Source organism: Podarcis tiliguerta, assembly GCF_965153285.1.
Source record: "Podarcis tiliguerta genome assembly, chromosome: 2".
NCBI lineage: Eukaryota > Metazoa > Chordata > Lepidosauria > Squamata > Lacertidae > Podarcis > Podarcis tiliguerta.
Window position 1 is genome coordinate 6980508 of NC_139535.1, and position 17383 is coordinate 6997890.

Below are 17383 nucleotides of genomic sequence, written 5' to 3' on the forward strand. Positions count from 1 at the left end.
GCTGGCTGAGAGCCAGCAGACAGCAAAATTACATTAAGAGAACAAAATGGCTGCAGGAGAGCAGCATGGCAGCGAGAGAGAGACAAAATGGCTGCATGATTCGGCTCATGGAGTCAGACAGGGCCATGCCCATCTCCCAGGTCACATGCAGGTCACCAGTGGAACAGGAAGTTATACTGACTGGAGTAACATCTCCTTGCCTGTGCCCATTCTAGGGAAACAAGGAGTGTTGTATTTGACTGCTCCACGCAGACCTGGTGGTGGGAGGAAAAATCCTTAAATAAGAGACACGGGGGAATGATTAATGGACTTCAATGTCTGTACACTAATGCGCAAAGCATGGGAAATAAACAAGATGAGCTTAAGCTCTTGGTACAGCAAACTAAATATGACATAATAGGCATCACTGAAACCTGGTGGGATAAGTCCCACGATTGGAATGTAATAATGGAGGGATACAATCTATTTCAGAGAAACAGACCAGACAAGAAAGGAGGAGGAGTGGCGTTATATGTCAGGGATGTGTATACCTGTGAAGAGATCCAAGATTTAGAACCTCAAAGCCAAAGTGTGAGCATTTGGGTCAAAATTAAGGGAGAGAAGAATAACAGTGACCTCATTGTGGGAGTTTACTATAGATCCCCAAGCCAAACGGAGGACATAGATGATGCCTTCCTGGAACAGATGGCCAAGCATGCAAAAGGAAGGGAGATAGTAGTAATGGGAGACTTCAATTACTCGGATATTTGTTGGATGTCAAACTCAGCCAAGAGCATAAGGTCAAACAGATTCCTCACTGGCCTTGCAGACAACTTCATTGTCCATAAAGTGGGAGAAGCAACAAGAGGAACAGCCATTTTAGATCTGGTCCTAACCAATGTTGATGACCTGGTTAGTGGGGTAGAAGTGGAAGGATCATTAGGCGCGAGTGATCATGCTCTTCTGAAGTTTACTATACAGCGGAAAGGAGCAGCCAAGCATATTAGGACTCAATTTCTTGACTTTAAGAAAGCCGACTTCATAAAACTTAGGGAAGTGCTGGGTGAGATCCCATGGACAGTAATACTAAAAGGAAAGGGAGTTCATGATGGCTGGGAGTTTGTTAAGAGGGAGATAGTAAAGGCACAACTTCAGGCAATACCAATGAGACGGAAACATGGAAGGTGCCTAAAGAAGCCAGGGTGGCTATCTAAAGAACTTTTAACTGAGTTAAGATTAAAAAAAGGATGTGTACAAAAAATGAAAAAGGGGGGAAACCACCTTTTCAAACAAATAGCCAGCACGTGTAGACACAAAGTCAGAAAAGCTAAAGCACAGAATGAACTCAGGCTTGCTAGAGAGGTTAAAATCAACAAAAAAGGCTTTTATGGGTATGTTCGTAGCAAAAGGAAGAACAAAGAAACAGTGGGGTCACTCAGAGGAGAAGATGGTGAAATGCAAACAGGGGACACAGAAAGGGCTGAACTCCTCAATGCCTTCTTTGCCTCAGTCTTCTCCGATAAAGAAAACAATGCCCGACCTGAAGAATTTGGAGCAAATGATTCAGCAGAGAAAACACAGCCCAGAATAACTAAGGAGATAGTACAAGAATACTTGGCTAGTTTAGATGTATTCAAGTCTCCAGGGCCAGATGAACTGCATCCAAGAGTATTAAAAGAACTGGCAGATGTGATCTCAGAACCACTGGCAGTCATCTTTGAGAATTCCTGGAGAACAGGCGCAGTCCCGGCAGACTGGAGGAGGGCAAATGCTGTCCCTATTTTCAAAAAGGGGAAAAGAGAGGACCCAAATAATTACCGCCCAGTCAGTCTGACATCAAAACCAGGGAAGATTCTGGAGCAGATCATTAAGCAAACAGTCTGTGAGCACCTAGAAAGGAATGCTGTGATCACCAATAGTCAGCATGGATTTCTGAAAAATAAGTCATGTCAGACTAACCTGATCTCGTTTTATGACAGAATTACAAGCCTGGTAGATGAAGGGAACGCAGTGGATGTAGCCTACCTTGATTTCAGCAAGGCATTTGACAAGGTGCCCCATGATATTCTTGTAAAGAAGCTGGTAAAATGCGGTCTTGACTATGCTACCACTCAGTGGATTTGTAACTGGCTGACTGACCGAACCCAAAGGGTGCTCATCAATGGTTCCTCTTCATCCTGGAGAAGAGTGACTAGTGGGGTGCCACAGGGTTCTGTCTTGGGCCCAGTCTTATTCAACATCTTTATCAACGACTCAGATGATGGACTCAAGGGCATCCTGATCAAATTTGCAGATGACACCAAACTGGGAGGGGTGGCTAACACCCCAGAGGACAGGATCACACTTCAAAACTACCTTGACAGATTAGTGAACTGGGCAAAAACAAACAAGATGAATTTTAACGGGGAGAAATGTAAAGTATTGCACTTGGGCAAAAAAAATGAGAGGCACAAATACAAGATGGGTGACACCTGGCTTGAGAGCAGTACATGTGAAAAGGATCTAGGAGTCTTGGTTGACCACAAACTTGACATGAGCCAACAGTGTGACGCGGCAGCTAAAAAAGCCAATGCAATTCTGGGCTGCATCAATAGGAGTATAGCATCTAGATCAAGGGAAGTAATAGTGCCACTGTATTCTGCTCTGGTCAGACCTCACCTGGAGTACTGTGTCCAGTTCTGGGCACCACAGTTCAAGAAGGACACTGACAAACTGGAACGTGTCCAGAGGAGGGCAACCAAAATGGTCAAAGGCCTGGAAATGATGCCTTATGAGGAACGGCTAAGGGAGCTGGGCATGTTTAGCCTGGAGAAGAGGAGGTTAAGGGGGGATATGATAGCCATGTTCAAATATATAAAAGGATGTCACATAGAGGAGGGAGAAAGGTTGTTTTCTGCTGCTCCAGAGAAGCGGACACGGAGCAATGGATCCAAACTACAAGAAAGAAGATTCCACCTAAACATTAGGAAGAACTTCCTGAGAGTAAGAGCTGTTCGACAGTGGAATTTGCTGCCAAGGAGTGTGGTGGAGTCTCCTTCTTTGGAGGTCTTTAAGCAGAGGCTTGACAACCATATGTCAGGAGTGCTCTGATGGTGTTTCCTGCTTGGCAGGGGGTTGGACTCGATGGCCCTTGTGGTCTCTTCCAACTCTATGATTCTATGATTCTATAATGGATTACATCCCACAAGTGCTAGGTTTTCCCCCTTTGTTTCTGTTTGGAACGATCTCGGCAAGCTTTGAGGCAGAAGAAAGGAAGATTATTTCTACCAGAGAGCCATAAGCCCTTTGATAGTGACTTGAGATAACTGCTTATTGTACTCCCACTCATCCCATTTGCTTTGCATCTATTTTGCAGGCTTTGCCATATATTCTAAAACTTCTTTGAGCAGAGGTAACATGGGAAGTGCAGCCTCTCTACTCTCAAGGCCACTGTCAGCTCCTTTTAAAAAAATGCAGACTATCTCCAGCATGAGCTCCTAATTGACTCTGGCTCAGTTTCCTGCTACTGTTTTTCCATTACCCTGATGAGTGGAGGGATTCTTCCCCCTTCATCTGGGCTGGCTCAGATTCTCCGTAGATGAAGCTCTGTCTCCTGACTTCTTAGATATGGCAGAACTTGTCACAGTGGAGGGGAATCCGCCCAAGATCAGCTCCAGCTGCCCTCTGGCACATAAAGGGCAGGGCAAAACTGTTAAAATAAACACACAGAGGCATTTAGTCCATAGATAACAGGTGGGGGAACCTGCATTGTGAAGGGTGGAAACAACATCACACTATTTGGGGTACCCTCCTGCAAGTGGGTCAAGAGAGATGCACATTTGATGACTGGTGATATTAGGGGTCACCTTGGGAAGAGACCTGGAAAGGGAATATTCCAAGGGATGTGACTAAAGGACCCAAACACTGCAGAAGACCAGCATGCTGAACGTGATCGGCTTGGCTTCACTGGAGGCCCCAGGCAGCTTCCTGGTCAGTTGGAAGACCTTTCTTACAGTTTCAGCTGGTAAGAAGTATAGAATATACACCCTACACCACAAATGAGAAGCGATTGGTTCCTGTGTTCATTTTCACTGGAAGCCCTGTCCACACTTTGGATCATGTTTATCTATAGGATTCCCCAACCTGAATATTTTAGGGTCTCACAACAAACATTTTTTTGGGGGGGGGGGGTCAGATTGTGGCCACTCTAAGCAACTGTTTCACTCTAAGCAACTCGAACCGTTTCCCTCAGGAGGTTGTGGACCCTCCTTCCTTGGATGTTTTGTAAGCAGAGGTTGGAAACATATGGAAGTTGCTCAATAATGTATTTTGATGGTATGAGCCGACTAATAAAGAAGTTTCCAGGCTGGTAGTAACTGCATGCTTTATTCTGATCCCTGATCAGATTCAAGGGGCATTTGGCCTTCAGGTTCCCATAGACTCTATGGGGCATATTTGCAGCAGAAGCAGCAACAGAAGCAGCAGGGATCTCATTCTGCCTCTGCCTTCTACATCTCTTGTCAGTAGCTCCTCTCACCTCCAGAGCCAACACAGCAGAAGTCAAAAGCTCTTGCAAGACTCAAGCTGCAGTGGCTCTCCCAGTCTGGGTGGGGTTCAGCTAAGGCAGAATTAACTCTCATGCATCCATCTCCTGCTCCCGTCCCATCCTTTACCTGCTCTGAATCTCAGCTCCGTCTGACTCCCAACACAGGAAATATTATCTGCACCAAATTGTTTTTCAGGCAGAGTACAATGAATAACACCTTGCTCTTGTTAATTCTGATGCTTAGGTCATGTCCAGAAATATCTCTTGGGTTTTCTGAAGAATAAATTACTATGATTTTGATAATTATACGTGGTAAAAGTTTAGTCTCTGCAACAACGGCAGAAGGAGAAGTGAGCTGGCGCAAGGCAGGAGGCAGGAGCGGTGAGGAGGAGGGCAGAGGCATATGCAGAAGAAGAGGCCAGGCAGGACTACAATTCCCAGCATGCCGTGAGAGACAGAGAGAGACTAGCTCCTCAGAGAGAGAAAGGACTGGTTTAGGTTTACTCAAATGGAAGTGGTAGGTTGGATCCAGGGGAAAGGGCTTCTACAGGTTTCATCCAGTTCTTAAGATGGTGCTTGAAGGCTGTCAACTGCAGCTCAGTTTGCCCAATTTCTGTTTCAAACTATGGGGGAAACCATTGTGGTTGACATGTGCCCCAGACTCATTAGAAAAACAGCAAGAGTCCTGGGGTTCTTTAAAGACTTAACACATTTATTATGGCATGAGCTTTTGTAAACAACAATCGGTGCATCATGTTCTGATTATGTATTTTTTTTAAATATATTGATTTATTATGAACTTTTCAGGTTTTATGGAAGTGACTATCATTCGTTATTATTTTTGTCATAACCTCAGGCAAATATAATATTTTTAAGTTGAAGAATGAGAATGGGAGAGTGTGGTAGATCACTGCCAGGTTTTGATAATGGATAGTAGATCACGGCCTACTTACATGCCTGCTCTATACAATTTTTTATTTAATGGAAGAACTTAAAACCATTGCCACTGAGGAAAATTGCAAAAAAAAAAAAAAAAGCATTAAAAAAAAGCATTCAGTTCAAAGGGGGAATTTGATGCTTTGACTGTGTCGGTGTCTGCATGCATACATAAGGTAGAGGTAAAGGGACCCCTGACCATTAGGTCCAGTTGTGGCCGACTCTGGGGTTGCGGTGCTCATTTTGCTTTATTGGCTGAGGGAGCCGGCGTACAGCTTCTGGGTCATGTGGCCAGCATGACTAAGCCGCTTCTGGCGAACCAAAGCAGCGTACAGAAACGTCGTTTACCTTCCCGCCGGAGTGGTACCTATTTATCTACTTGCACTTTGACATTCTTTTGAACTGCTAGGTTGGCAGGAGCAGAGACCGAGCAATGGGAGCTCATCCCCTCGCAGGGATTTGAACCGCCGACCTTCTGGTCGGCAAGTCCTAGGCTCTGTGGTTTAACCCACAGCGCCACCCGCATCCCTTGCATGCATACATACATAATAGCAAAAAAGAAGTGTCATTTGTGTTGGCACATAATCAAACTGAGATTTCTGGCTGCAGAGTTTCTTCCATTGATCATAAAGATTCTAAACTGGTTGTAGACTGGTGAGGGGTTTGCCAGCTATTAGGAGCATACAGGAAGACACCAGAAATAGGTGATAAAAGGAGATTTTATTTCAGGAATCTGAATCCCTAATATAGACAAGAAATCTGAAGGTAAGAGCAGCAGAGATCAATATAAACTGAAACATGCAAAACAGCAAATACATTTTCAGAGATGCTGGTTCTATCCAGATGTAGCGATTTCGGAGGAGGAGACAGCCTCTTCGCACAGAAACACCAGCTCCTATACTTTCCCTTTGCTTTTGCCAAGCATTGTTTCTGATGTCAAATTGTTCACGTTCCCTTTGGTGAGCATAAATACCAGGACATGTTTACATACTATTATTCTAGAAAGAGAGGTGCTGGAACTCACCCTTCTTTCTCCTAAAATGACAATGGCGCCCACCTGAGAGGTGCTGAAATTGAGTTCCTCTGAGTTCCAACTGAAAAAAGCCCTGTCTACACGAGGTCCTCACATGCATCCAACTGTTCCCCTTTCTTTAAGTCTGAGTCTGACAACTTTACTCCTCCAAAAACCACCCATCTCCTTCCTGACTACCTAAAATCAACATCACTGTCCTGTCCAAAGCCAAAACTTCCAGTAATGTCCTTCCATGTACTAACTTTTCTTGTAGAACTTTTTACTTCATTCTGTGAGAGCCTTACAGCTAAGAATCAAATGTCCTGTTTAGGTTTTTTCTTGTCAGATGCTCTCTCAGGTTCAGATCTGGCCTCAGTATAATAATGTAGCATTTGGGAATGAAGACGCAGCCCAGAAGCCCAGCACTGGAAGCCAAGATAGAGAAGACCTGCACGGCTACCATGTATTTCCCCTTTGTGCTCAGGTAAGTGGGCACAAAGGAGACCCATACGCTGCAGAAGACCAGCATGCTGAAGGTGATCAGCTTGGCTTCATTGAAGGCCCCAGGCAGCTTCCTGGCCAGAAAAGCCACTGTGAAGCAGATGGAGGCCAGGAAGCCCATGTAGCCAAGGACACCATAAAACATGGCAACAGATCCTTCATTGCATTGCAGGATGACCTCTCTGGAATGGGAATGCACGTCGGACTCTGGGAATGGTGGGGAGGTCCCCAGCCAGATGGTGCAGATGACAACTTGGACACTGGAACAGGCAATGATAATGGAGTTGGTCAGACTCTTTCCCAGCCATCTCTTCACCCTGTTTCCTGGCTTTGTTGCCAGGAAGGCCAGCACCACAGTGATGGTTTTTGCCAACAAAGAAGAGATGCCTACTGAAAAGATGATGCTGAAGGCCATTTTTTGGAGAAGACATGTCACTTTCCTTGGCCTTCCAATGAAGAGCAAGGAGGACAGAAAGGAAAGCAGGAGGGAGATGAGGAGGATATAGGAGAGGTTCCGGTTGTTGGCTTTGACTATGGGAGTTTCTCGGAATATAATGAATATTACTAGCACAACACACGTTGTTAAGGATAAGAACAGGGCAAAGGAAGCTAGGAAGATCCCTAACGGTTCTTCATAAGCCAGGAAGGTGATGATCTTGTAGAAACATTGATCTCTGTCCTTGTTTGGATGCTGATCTTCTGGACACCTGGTGCAACGCTCTGCATCTGGAATGAACACAAGGAATATCAACTTTATTGCCTTCTGTACTGCTTTTCTTTAACAAAAAGTAATACCAAAGTGGTCTCCACTAAAAGAAAACATAACTATTTTCAATAAAAATCACTACATATAACCAGGGAGAAACACTGGTACAAACACTGGGGAGTGGATTCCACATACTAAGGGAATCACAATGCAGGAGGCCCTCAATAATATTTTTGACAGGAATAAAATAATTCTAAGCCACCGTGACGCCTTTCCTGAAAGGGTGTCAATGTTAGGATAAGGGTCCTGAGGCCAAAAGCTTCTAATATGACACTCAAAAGGGACCTTGTTGGACTCAACTGTATGAAACATTTGTGTCTGATAATCATCCCAGAGTTCATGGTGCCTTTTGTGTCAAGTTTGACTAACCGTCAAAGTACTGTCAAATTCCCACATCTCAGGATTTTCTCCTACTCTGTGTCAGCTTCCAATTGTCATTGATCCTGTCAATACAGCATGTATGAACACCCAATGGGGAAGATGCCCAGTTGTGTTGTAGCAGTGCATCAGTTCTAGAACTCCCCTTTAATACACCCTGGACAACAGAAAGGTCCTCTGTCCTCTTCCCCAAGGGCAGGTCTTTCTGCTGGTGTCACCCACCTTCCTGAGTGGCCATCGTTCCTTCCGCACAGGGAACGCAGTCATAGCAGCAGAGCAGCATTCCTTCCTGAACTACCTTGAAGAATCCAGGCTGGCAACTTTCCACACACCTGGAAGTAGGCAGGGGCTGAGCATAAAGGGGCATCAAGGAAAACGTGTTAAGGCTGATGATTTAAGAATGATAACAATGTATTACTTGATTAATTATCTTTGACCACATTTATATACTGCTTGATTGCAGCAAAACCTCTCCTGAGAATGTTTCCCTATTTGATCAAAACCCAAGATTCTTCCACTTTCCTTCCCCTGTTGCTCAGCTGTGTTTCAGTTTGGTTTGTTAAAGCACAGACTTGTACTTGATAACGTGTCATGATCACTGTATTAATCAGAGGTAGCTAAACGTTTTTCATTTGAGGTCCATAGTTATCCAAGTGGAACCTTCTGTTGGTTTGGCCAAAGTATCAATGTGGGCTTGATTGAGAACCACAGCTCTCAAGTCTGCCATCCAGTAGGTTTTCCCATCACCTCTTTTCCAGTACTTTATATTTCATTGTAAGTTTCAGTTTTTAAAAAAACGTATTTGCACAAGCATATTTGATCAAGCGGGAAGCGTCACAAAACCTTTTAGCATCACAGCATTACAGCCGCAGACATACAGGAGCGCAGGTAAACCATATTCAGAAAATAATGCTTGGGTTCTTTTTAAGGGGTGCTAGGCGCCACATGTTGGGGAAGGAACTAACTGCAAAAGTTGAGGGGTGGTTAAATTTCCTCGAAGGGTTCAAGTTAGGAGTCCATCTCTTCTGGCAGACAAATCTATTGCACACTTTTCTAGAAACTGCAGCATAGAACATGGATTTACAGGAGCATTTCAGGAAATATTGCCAGCACTGAGGCTGCTAAAAGCCACACTCTCCTACATATTTTAAGTTTTAAATGGTTTAAATATGATGGGGAAGGGGGAAACCACATCATCTAGTTACTAAAACACCCACCTTGAAATTTCACTCCCAAAGCAGCTGATTCATGCATATACAGAGTTAGATTTTCAAGGAATGCCGGAGGCATTTGAAGGCAGTGTGACACAAAACATGATTTGAACTTATTGGATGGGAAATCTAATAAAACAAATTATTTCCCCCACCTTGTTGAGCCATTTGGGGCACACTGTGGCATTCTGGTCCATGGTGCACTTTAGGTCTAGGGATTTCTGTCTATTGATGCTCCCAATCCTCTCTCTAAGGAGGGACCGATTTGGAAACACCATCCAGTTCACAATGTCCAAGTCAGCTGCCAGTTCCCCATTCTCATCCAAATACACTCCGTCCATTGAAGAATTGTAAAACTGGGCGTCTCCCAGGAAAGAGTGGAGCTAGAATGGCAAAGAAAAGGGCTGCATATAGAATAGGGGAAACAACACTGACTATTCAACTCTGCACATTTCATGCTTGGATCTGCTCTCATTTGGGATTGGCTACAGAGTGTCAGGGACTGATTGAGCAGTTTGAGGAATTGTGGGAAGCACCAGGAAGCGAACCCTCAAGGGAATCCCCATGGGAGGAAGGCTCAGAGCCAGGGGATTGGTGGTGGGAGACTGAGGAGAAGTCAGAGGAAGAAGATTGGGATAAGGGGCTAGATGCTGAAGGGGCAACAGGATTTAGTGAGCAGGGAGAGTCAGTGACGGGGAGCAGTTCAGACTGTGAGGCTGAAGCAGAGGAGAGGGGTAAGAGGCTGCTGGAGAATCCAAGGACTCTTTCTCTCCTGCTGAAACAAGCTGCCCTCCTCCCTGGTCTCCAAGAACGTGCAGGATAATGAAAAGGGCAGAACAGAGACCAGAGGTGCCTTAGAAACGGCAAAAGGCAGGTCCCTTCAGTTCTGGCAACTGCTCTATAGGGGCCAGACCAAATGGGAAGGGTTGCTAAGTTGTATGCCGGTTTTCTTGAATAAATAGTTAACAATTGACTGCCTCTGTGTTCTGAGCTGCATTGTTACTCCAGCCTGGCACCAAAAGAGCAGGTATTATCTGCTCCCTATTAAAATATTCAAGATTCTATATGAAATGGAAAATTTAGCTCATTGTGTATTAATGGAATCAGAATATAAATACGCCAGAAATATGATGAATGTCCATATATCTCAAACTCTTATCATAATGAGAACATGAGTCACTCAGACACTTAATACAGGCTCCATCAACACGCACAATCTTTGGACAAAGGATAGAGCTCAGTGGAGCTCAGTAGGTGCCAAAGTATCTCCCTAACAGGAGAGAAGAAGGCTTTGGGGGAGAGAGCCTGTGCAATGCCCTTTTCCCTGCCCCAGGGAATTCTTATGGAGGGGGCGGGGGTCAAATGGGCCACTTCAAGGCAAAGAAGAGGTTTAGCCAGTGGTGGGAACTGTTCCCAGAGAGACTGTCGTCTGATGGGGGATAGAAAGGATCCAATTCAGGACACTACACAAACGGGTTTGCAAAATATTCCCTCCCCACTACATTCCCCAAGTTCTCCAAGACAACCATTCAGGAATTGTACAATTGATTGTCATGTTTGGCTGAGATGTCAGTGATGGGAAAGTAATACCTGCCATGGCTGTAGCCTTTGAACTTCCAGACTGTCCTTCAACCTCCACTTAGATCTGGAGGAATATGCAGCATTTAAGGAACGGGCCACAGCTTGAACAGTGTTGTAAATCCTGTAGCTGTTTAGAGATAAGAGTCTTTCCAGATGGTCTTGGGGCAGCATCTCCAGTTCCTCTCTTTCTCGGCATCTTCTCCAGCTTTTCACTGACAATGTATGCTCTGTATAGGAACAAGTAAAAGCTTCCTCCCAAAACTGCTTGATTGCAAAGAAAAAGGCATCAAAATTGCCATATTTTGTCCATTTATTTGCCCCAATAGAGAAAGAAAGAATACTGTGAAAGTGCTGGAAATCAAAACCACTGTTGATTAACTCAATTAAGTCTGCACTCAAATCCCGCATAGATGTTGTGATGAAGACTTTCCCTGCAGTGGGTTTGACCAGCATGTCAAATATTTTTTCTGTAAGTTTTATTCCCACCAAGAAATAAGTAGATTCTACATAACAAAGAAATATATGGACTTGTGCCCACTTTTTTAATGGAGGAACCTTGACCATCCCATGGATTGTATTAATTTGTGGAATGATTAGTGAGACAGCAACACAAATGCCACTCTCTACGAGCAAAGGTGTCAATTTCTTCATGAACTTCACTCCATTGTCAGTGTCTGGAGCAATGAGACCAATGAACGTCCACCTGAAGTGATGGAGCAGCTTGACAATCGCTGGGTAAACGGCCTCTTCTTTGGGGACCATCCGATAGAAAAAGGGGAACTGCCTCTTGTCATTCAGAACATGGGAGCCAAAAGCATGGCTGACCTGGCAAGAAAAGAAGAACTGTTGGCTTGCAATGTTTGGGTGAAAGCCGAAATATTTCTTACCCTAAATAACATATATCTGCCTTGTAAAGACGCATTGTTCTTTTGCCCAGATTTTCTTTGGCACATAAGACTGGACCCCATTTTTATCTTTATGAATTCCCTCAGTTCCTGTTTTCATCTTTTAAAATACGCTTTTATATTTCTAATTTACTGGTATTATACTGTACATTTGTTTCAACAATTTTGTTACAGTTTTATGTTGTGGAATGCTAAAAAAAAAATTATTTATCAAATGCGTTATAAATGTTTTCAGTTGAAAAACAAAACATCACAGTTTCACTCAGGGAAATCTTTTCGACTTTATCCCATTTTTAGTGGCATGGCCACTAGTACGAGGGAAGTTCCTTCCTTCCCAATTTATATGAACAGGCATACAAACACACAGAGAGAAAAATCAGCATTTGACACAATGGGAAGGGAGGAAAGACAGGTTGTATCAACAAGAGCACAGCAATTCATCTGACCATTCCTTATCTCCTTTCTTCAATCCCTTGACCTCCTATGTCTTCTTCATTCTGAGTTGACACTACCCAACACTTTCATGCCTGAGAAGCTCAGTTAGATGATCCCACCATCTCCATTCCTACCTGTGGCATTTTATAGATGCCCAACATGCTTGAAATCTGGATGGAGTTCTCAGAGTCAGAGTCAGCCCCTTCAAGAACAGCAATCAAGTTATTCTGTTCTCCGCAGTTATAGTTTGGAACATTCGCCTGTCTAGAAGAGACCAGGTCTACCAAAGCTTCATACGTTATCCTTCCATGAAAAAAGTTATTATAGCTATTGTAGCCCAGCGTGATGTTGGGCAGGAGCCTGGGATTCTGGTTAATCTCGTGAATGGCATAGAAGAAAGACAGGGGCAGCCAGTACCTTGTTCTTCCTTTGCTGAAAAAAATGTACATATCACATCATATCCTCCAGCATTTAGTGAGTATATCACTTCCAACTCTTTCTTATTTTGGACAAGCTTCTAAGGATAATATAAAGTCCTGGATTCAATTTCTAGAATTTAATCATGCTAAATCATGAATTTTAACAGGGAGAAATGTAAAGTATTGCACTTGGGCAAAAAAAATGAGAGGCACAAATACAAGTTGGGTGACACCTGGCTTGAGAGCCTTACATGTGAAAAGGATCTAGGAGTCTTGGTTGACCACAAACTTGACATGAGCCAACAGTGTGACGCGGCAGCTAAAAAAGCCAATGCAATTCTGGGCTGCATCAATAGGAGTATAGCATCTAGATCAAGGGAAGTAATAGTGCCACTGTATTCTGCTCTGGTCAGACCTCACCTGGAGTACTGTGTCCAGTTCTGGGCACCACAGTTCAAGAAGGACACTGACAAACTGGAACGTGTCCAGAGGAGGGCAACCAAAATGGTCAAAGGCCTGGAAACGATGCCTTATGAGGAACGGCTAAGGGAGCTGGGCATGTTTAGCCTGGAGAAGAGGAGGTTAAGGGGTGATATGATAGCCATGTTCAAATATATAAAAGGATGTCATATAGAGGAGGGAGAAAGGTTGTTTTCTGCTGCTCCAGAGAAGCGGACACGGAGCAATGGATCCAAACTACAAGAAAGAAGATTCCACCTAAACATTAGGAAGAACTTCCTGACAGTAAGAGCTGTTTGACAGTGGAATTTGCTGCCAAGGAGTGTGGTGGAGTCTCCTTCTTTGGAGGTCTTTAAGCAGAGGCTTGACAACCATATGTCAGGAGTGCTCTGATGGTGTTTCCTGCTTGGCAGGGGGTTGGACTCGATGGCCCTTGTGGTCTCTGCCAACTCTATGATTCTATGATTCTAACACTGATCCAGATTCAGAAGTTTTCAGCCAATCTCCACTTGATGATGCCTGATTGGTGGGAAAGCCTTGTTCAATCAATACCCAATATCCCTTGGAAAACAAAACTAAAATAGAGGGATTTTTTCCTCATGGAATTAGACGTGCACAGACTTTCAAATAACAATAAGAGACAAAAGGTTTTTAAAGGCTCATAAAATGCCACGGAACATCTATTGCTCTCTTTCTCTCCCTGGCCTCCCCCAAGCCTTTTATTTTTATAATTATTTTTATTGATTTGTTTTTAAAAAGAAGTGCAAACATTAAAAAAGAAAAAAAACGAAGAATTAAAAATTTATAGCCTAAGCTTCACAGCCTGGAAGGTCTAATGTACACAGATACACCACAGCTCCAAAAGGATGATGAATAAAGATAAATATTGAATGAAGCAGCAATAACCAAATTGCCATAAATGGACTTACATGATAAAGCTGGTAGAGGGAGACTCATTGAAGTGCCATGGATTTAATACAGCAAATGTGGCAGAGAAGACTCCACTAATGATGTGGTCTCCTGGCCTGTAATAACTGAATGGCTCAATCCAGTCTCTCTCCAAAGTCAAGGGGCATTTTGCCTTCACTCCACTGTCTGCATGAGGCATGAAGAGCAGGAGAAGCAGTACCATTCTGTGCCTGCTTGGAACACCTTCCTTTCCTGTCACTGCTCCTCTGAACTAGAAGATAATTAGATAATGTGGATGGAATCCAACCAAGGCTTCACACCTAGAAGGAATAGAGGTCAGTCTTGCACCCTAGTATTGCAACTCGCCTGTCCTAAATCTGAACCCAAATCGTCAGTGATACAGAAGGCCTTTATGCACCAATTCCTTTCTGCTCTGATGATATATCTTAATTACCTTATGTTGTTGACAATTCAGATGTCTCCCTGAGTGGACTCAAAGGTGATCTTTGGACAAATCTCTGGAGCTTTGTTGAGAAGAAGATGAAAGAAAAACCCCTCTATGATTTTGATAATTATAAAGGGAATAAGCATGGCCTCTGAAATGCCCTGAACTCTTTACGTGGCTCCAAGCACAGGTGCAGGCTGGAGAAAAACATGTTTGCAAAAACTCCGTCTGTCCTACACTTGGATTCGGGGAGGAAACAAAGAAGTTGGAGCCCCCCAACTTAGAGGAACTAGACAAGCATGTCTGATTTCACCCTTGCTTTTTCATGTTTGCTTCTCCTATTAGACAACATAGGGAGATCCGCAATTCAGTTGAATATAAATTGAATTCATATGCAGATGATATTCTTCTGATTGTTTCTAAACCTCATTTTACAGTTTATGGTGATATATGTCTTTGGTTAAATATCACAATACTCTGTTAACTGGTGCAAATTGGAATTGGTGCCTACAAGTGAAAATGTACTTACCCATTCATTTCAGGGGTATCATATCACGATGAAACGCAACACAACTGCAGTTAAATATATATACGGTGGTACCTCGGGTTAAGACCTTAATTCGTTCTGGAGGTCTGTTCTTAACGTGAAACTGTTCTTAACCTGAAGCACCACTTTAGCTAATGGGGCCTGCCGCTGCATGATTTCTGTTCTCATCCTGAAGCAAAGTTCTTAACCCGAGGTACTATTTCTGGGTTAGCGGAGTCTGTAACCTGAAGCATCTGTAACCTGAAGTGTCTGTAACCTTAGGTACCACTGTGTAAAGGTAAAGGTAAAGGGACCGCTGACCATAAGGTCCAGTCGTGACCGACTCTGGGGTTGCGGCACTCATCTTGCTTTATTGGCTGACAGCTTCCGGGTCATGTGGCCAGCATGACTAAGCCGCTTCTGGCAAACCAGAGCAGCTCACAGAAACGCCGTTTACCTTCCCGCTGGAGCGGTACCTATTTATCTACTTGCACTTTGACATGCTTTCGAACTGCTAGGTTGGCAGGAGCAGGGACAGAGCAATGGGAGCTCACCCCGTTGTGGGGATTTGAACCACCGACCTTCTGATCGGCAAGCCCTAGGCTCTGTGGTTTAGACCACAGTGCCACCCGCGTCCCATATATATAATAATGCACTTAAAACACACTTAAAACGTTGTACTTGCAGCTGTATAGCTGAGTCATTGCTTATACCTTGTTATCTGTAAGCAAGTGGAAAAAAATCCCCTTTTGGCAGGCAAAGCCACCCCCCATTTTGTTATCAGACATCTGCGTAATATGGAAAGTACCCAACTTCAGACATCCTCCTTTGTCCGGTCATGGTGATCGGAGGAATGTGATTGCAAACGCAGCTAAATATATTTCTGTTTTCTGCAAACACAGCAACAAGACACAGAGAGACACAGCATTTGTTTCCTAGAGGTTAGGCACTTCTAGCATCTAGCGTTAGGCACTGTGAAGATACATTACAGCATATAAGGCACAATGGTATACCTGTATGGCCTTGTCACATTTCCCCCTTTCAAGCTTAAAAACAATTCAAGCATTTGTTTCTCCAGCTTGACCCTCATGTTGAACTCCAGTATAGACAACTGTCTCTTCCAGGGGAATCTCTTCAGGAGGAGTCTCGTGAATTAATCTAGCATAATCATGTTCTTCATGTTCTTCTTCTGGATTGGGGGGTAAGGCTCGATATATGGCCATTCTGTGGGTATCAGTGAGACTCTTAATGCTTCGAGCCACCATTCCTCTGATCAGAGATATGCAACAAGGAGTAATACACAGAATCATCAACAGTATTAACCTTCCTACTGCAATGGTGGTCAAAAGACTATGTAACCACCCAACTCCTGGGACCCAAGACCACATCCACTCCCAGGGATTTTGACTTGGTTGGTTGTCATATCTAAGGGCCTGTAACTTTTGCAATTCATCCTCAATAGTGCTATTAAGGTCAGAAACTTCACCTTACATTTGCCGTCTGAGATTATCTTACAGAAACCTCCTGACTTGGCAAGGAGATAGTCCAGTGCTAGCCTGTTAGCAGCGGTTATCTGATATAAATCCTCAATTTCAGATTGTAACTGCCTGAGTATATAGGTTGTGGCGTTGATGGTTTTCTCCAGCCTACATGTTAAGGCAAAAAGAGCTTCACGATTTTGTTCAGAAACAACTCCTGGAAATATATTTAGCGTTAGCACACTAACAAAACCTCCACCAACAGCACCTATGAAACGGGTCAGATAGATTTCCTCACTGCACTGTTCCCCCTGGACTTCTCTCCATCTCCTGCTTCTAGAGGCAAAAGGAGGATAAGTCTCTACAGTCACAGGGAAAGTGAAGGCTCCGATTCCCACACACTGATAGTTACCGGGAGGTAGTTGGTAGCAAGTCCATTATACAAGAACCATTAATTTGGATCCTTGATCATCCATCCAGAACAGATGGATCCCTGTCTGGTGAAATTGACTGTATATTGGGGAAAGTATGTATACAGATCTGAAGATGTGGTGTTTCCTTGATAGGTGGTATTGAAGGAACCCCACAACCAAAATCTATCGGTGCAATGTGTATAATTTCCCAGCCAACCTTTACGTTGGTGGCGTTGTACATGGTGCCAATCTATCCATTTGGAGTTCCATGCCCCAGAGGCATAGCAGCAGAAACGTAAGCCTTGGGTGGTTCTGGAGAACTGGAAAAACCGGTAGGAAGTATCATTCATTTCAGAAGGAGGTGTAGCAAAAAGGCCACTTTGGTTATATAGTAAGTAGACCTGCCAACACAATATCGGGGTTCTTGATTAGTCCTGGAATGAGGGACATGTCAGCTACCTTTCTATGATGTTCATAGTAAAGGGTGACATTTTCTCCATGTATT

General features: G+C 43.8%; 1 long non-coding RNA gene and 1 pseudogene across 2 annotated transcripts in view; both read right to left on the reverse strand.

Moving 5' to 3' along the window:
- LOC310671218 overlaps positions 1–17383 on the reverse strand; it is a 497424-nt gene that overhangs the window by 291010 nt on the left and 189031 nt on the right. The gene's annotated exons all lie outside the window — the stretch shown is intronic.
- Positions 1–17383, reverse strand: part of LOC310672813 (vomeronasal type-2 receptor 26-like) — a 140264-nt pseudogene that overhangs the window by 49366 nt on the left and 73515 nt on the right. The window lies entirely within an intron of this gene.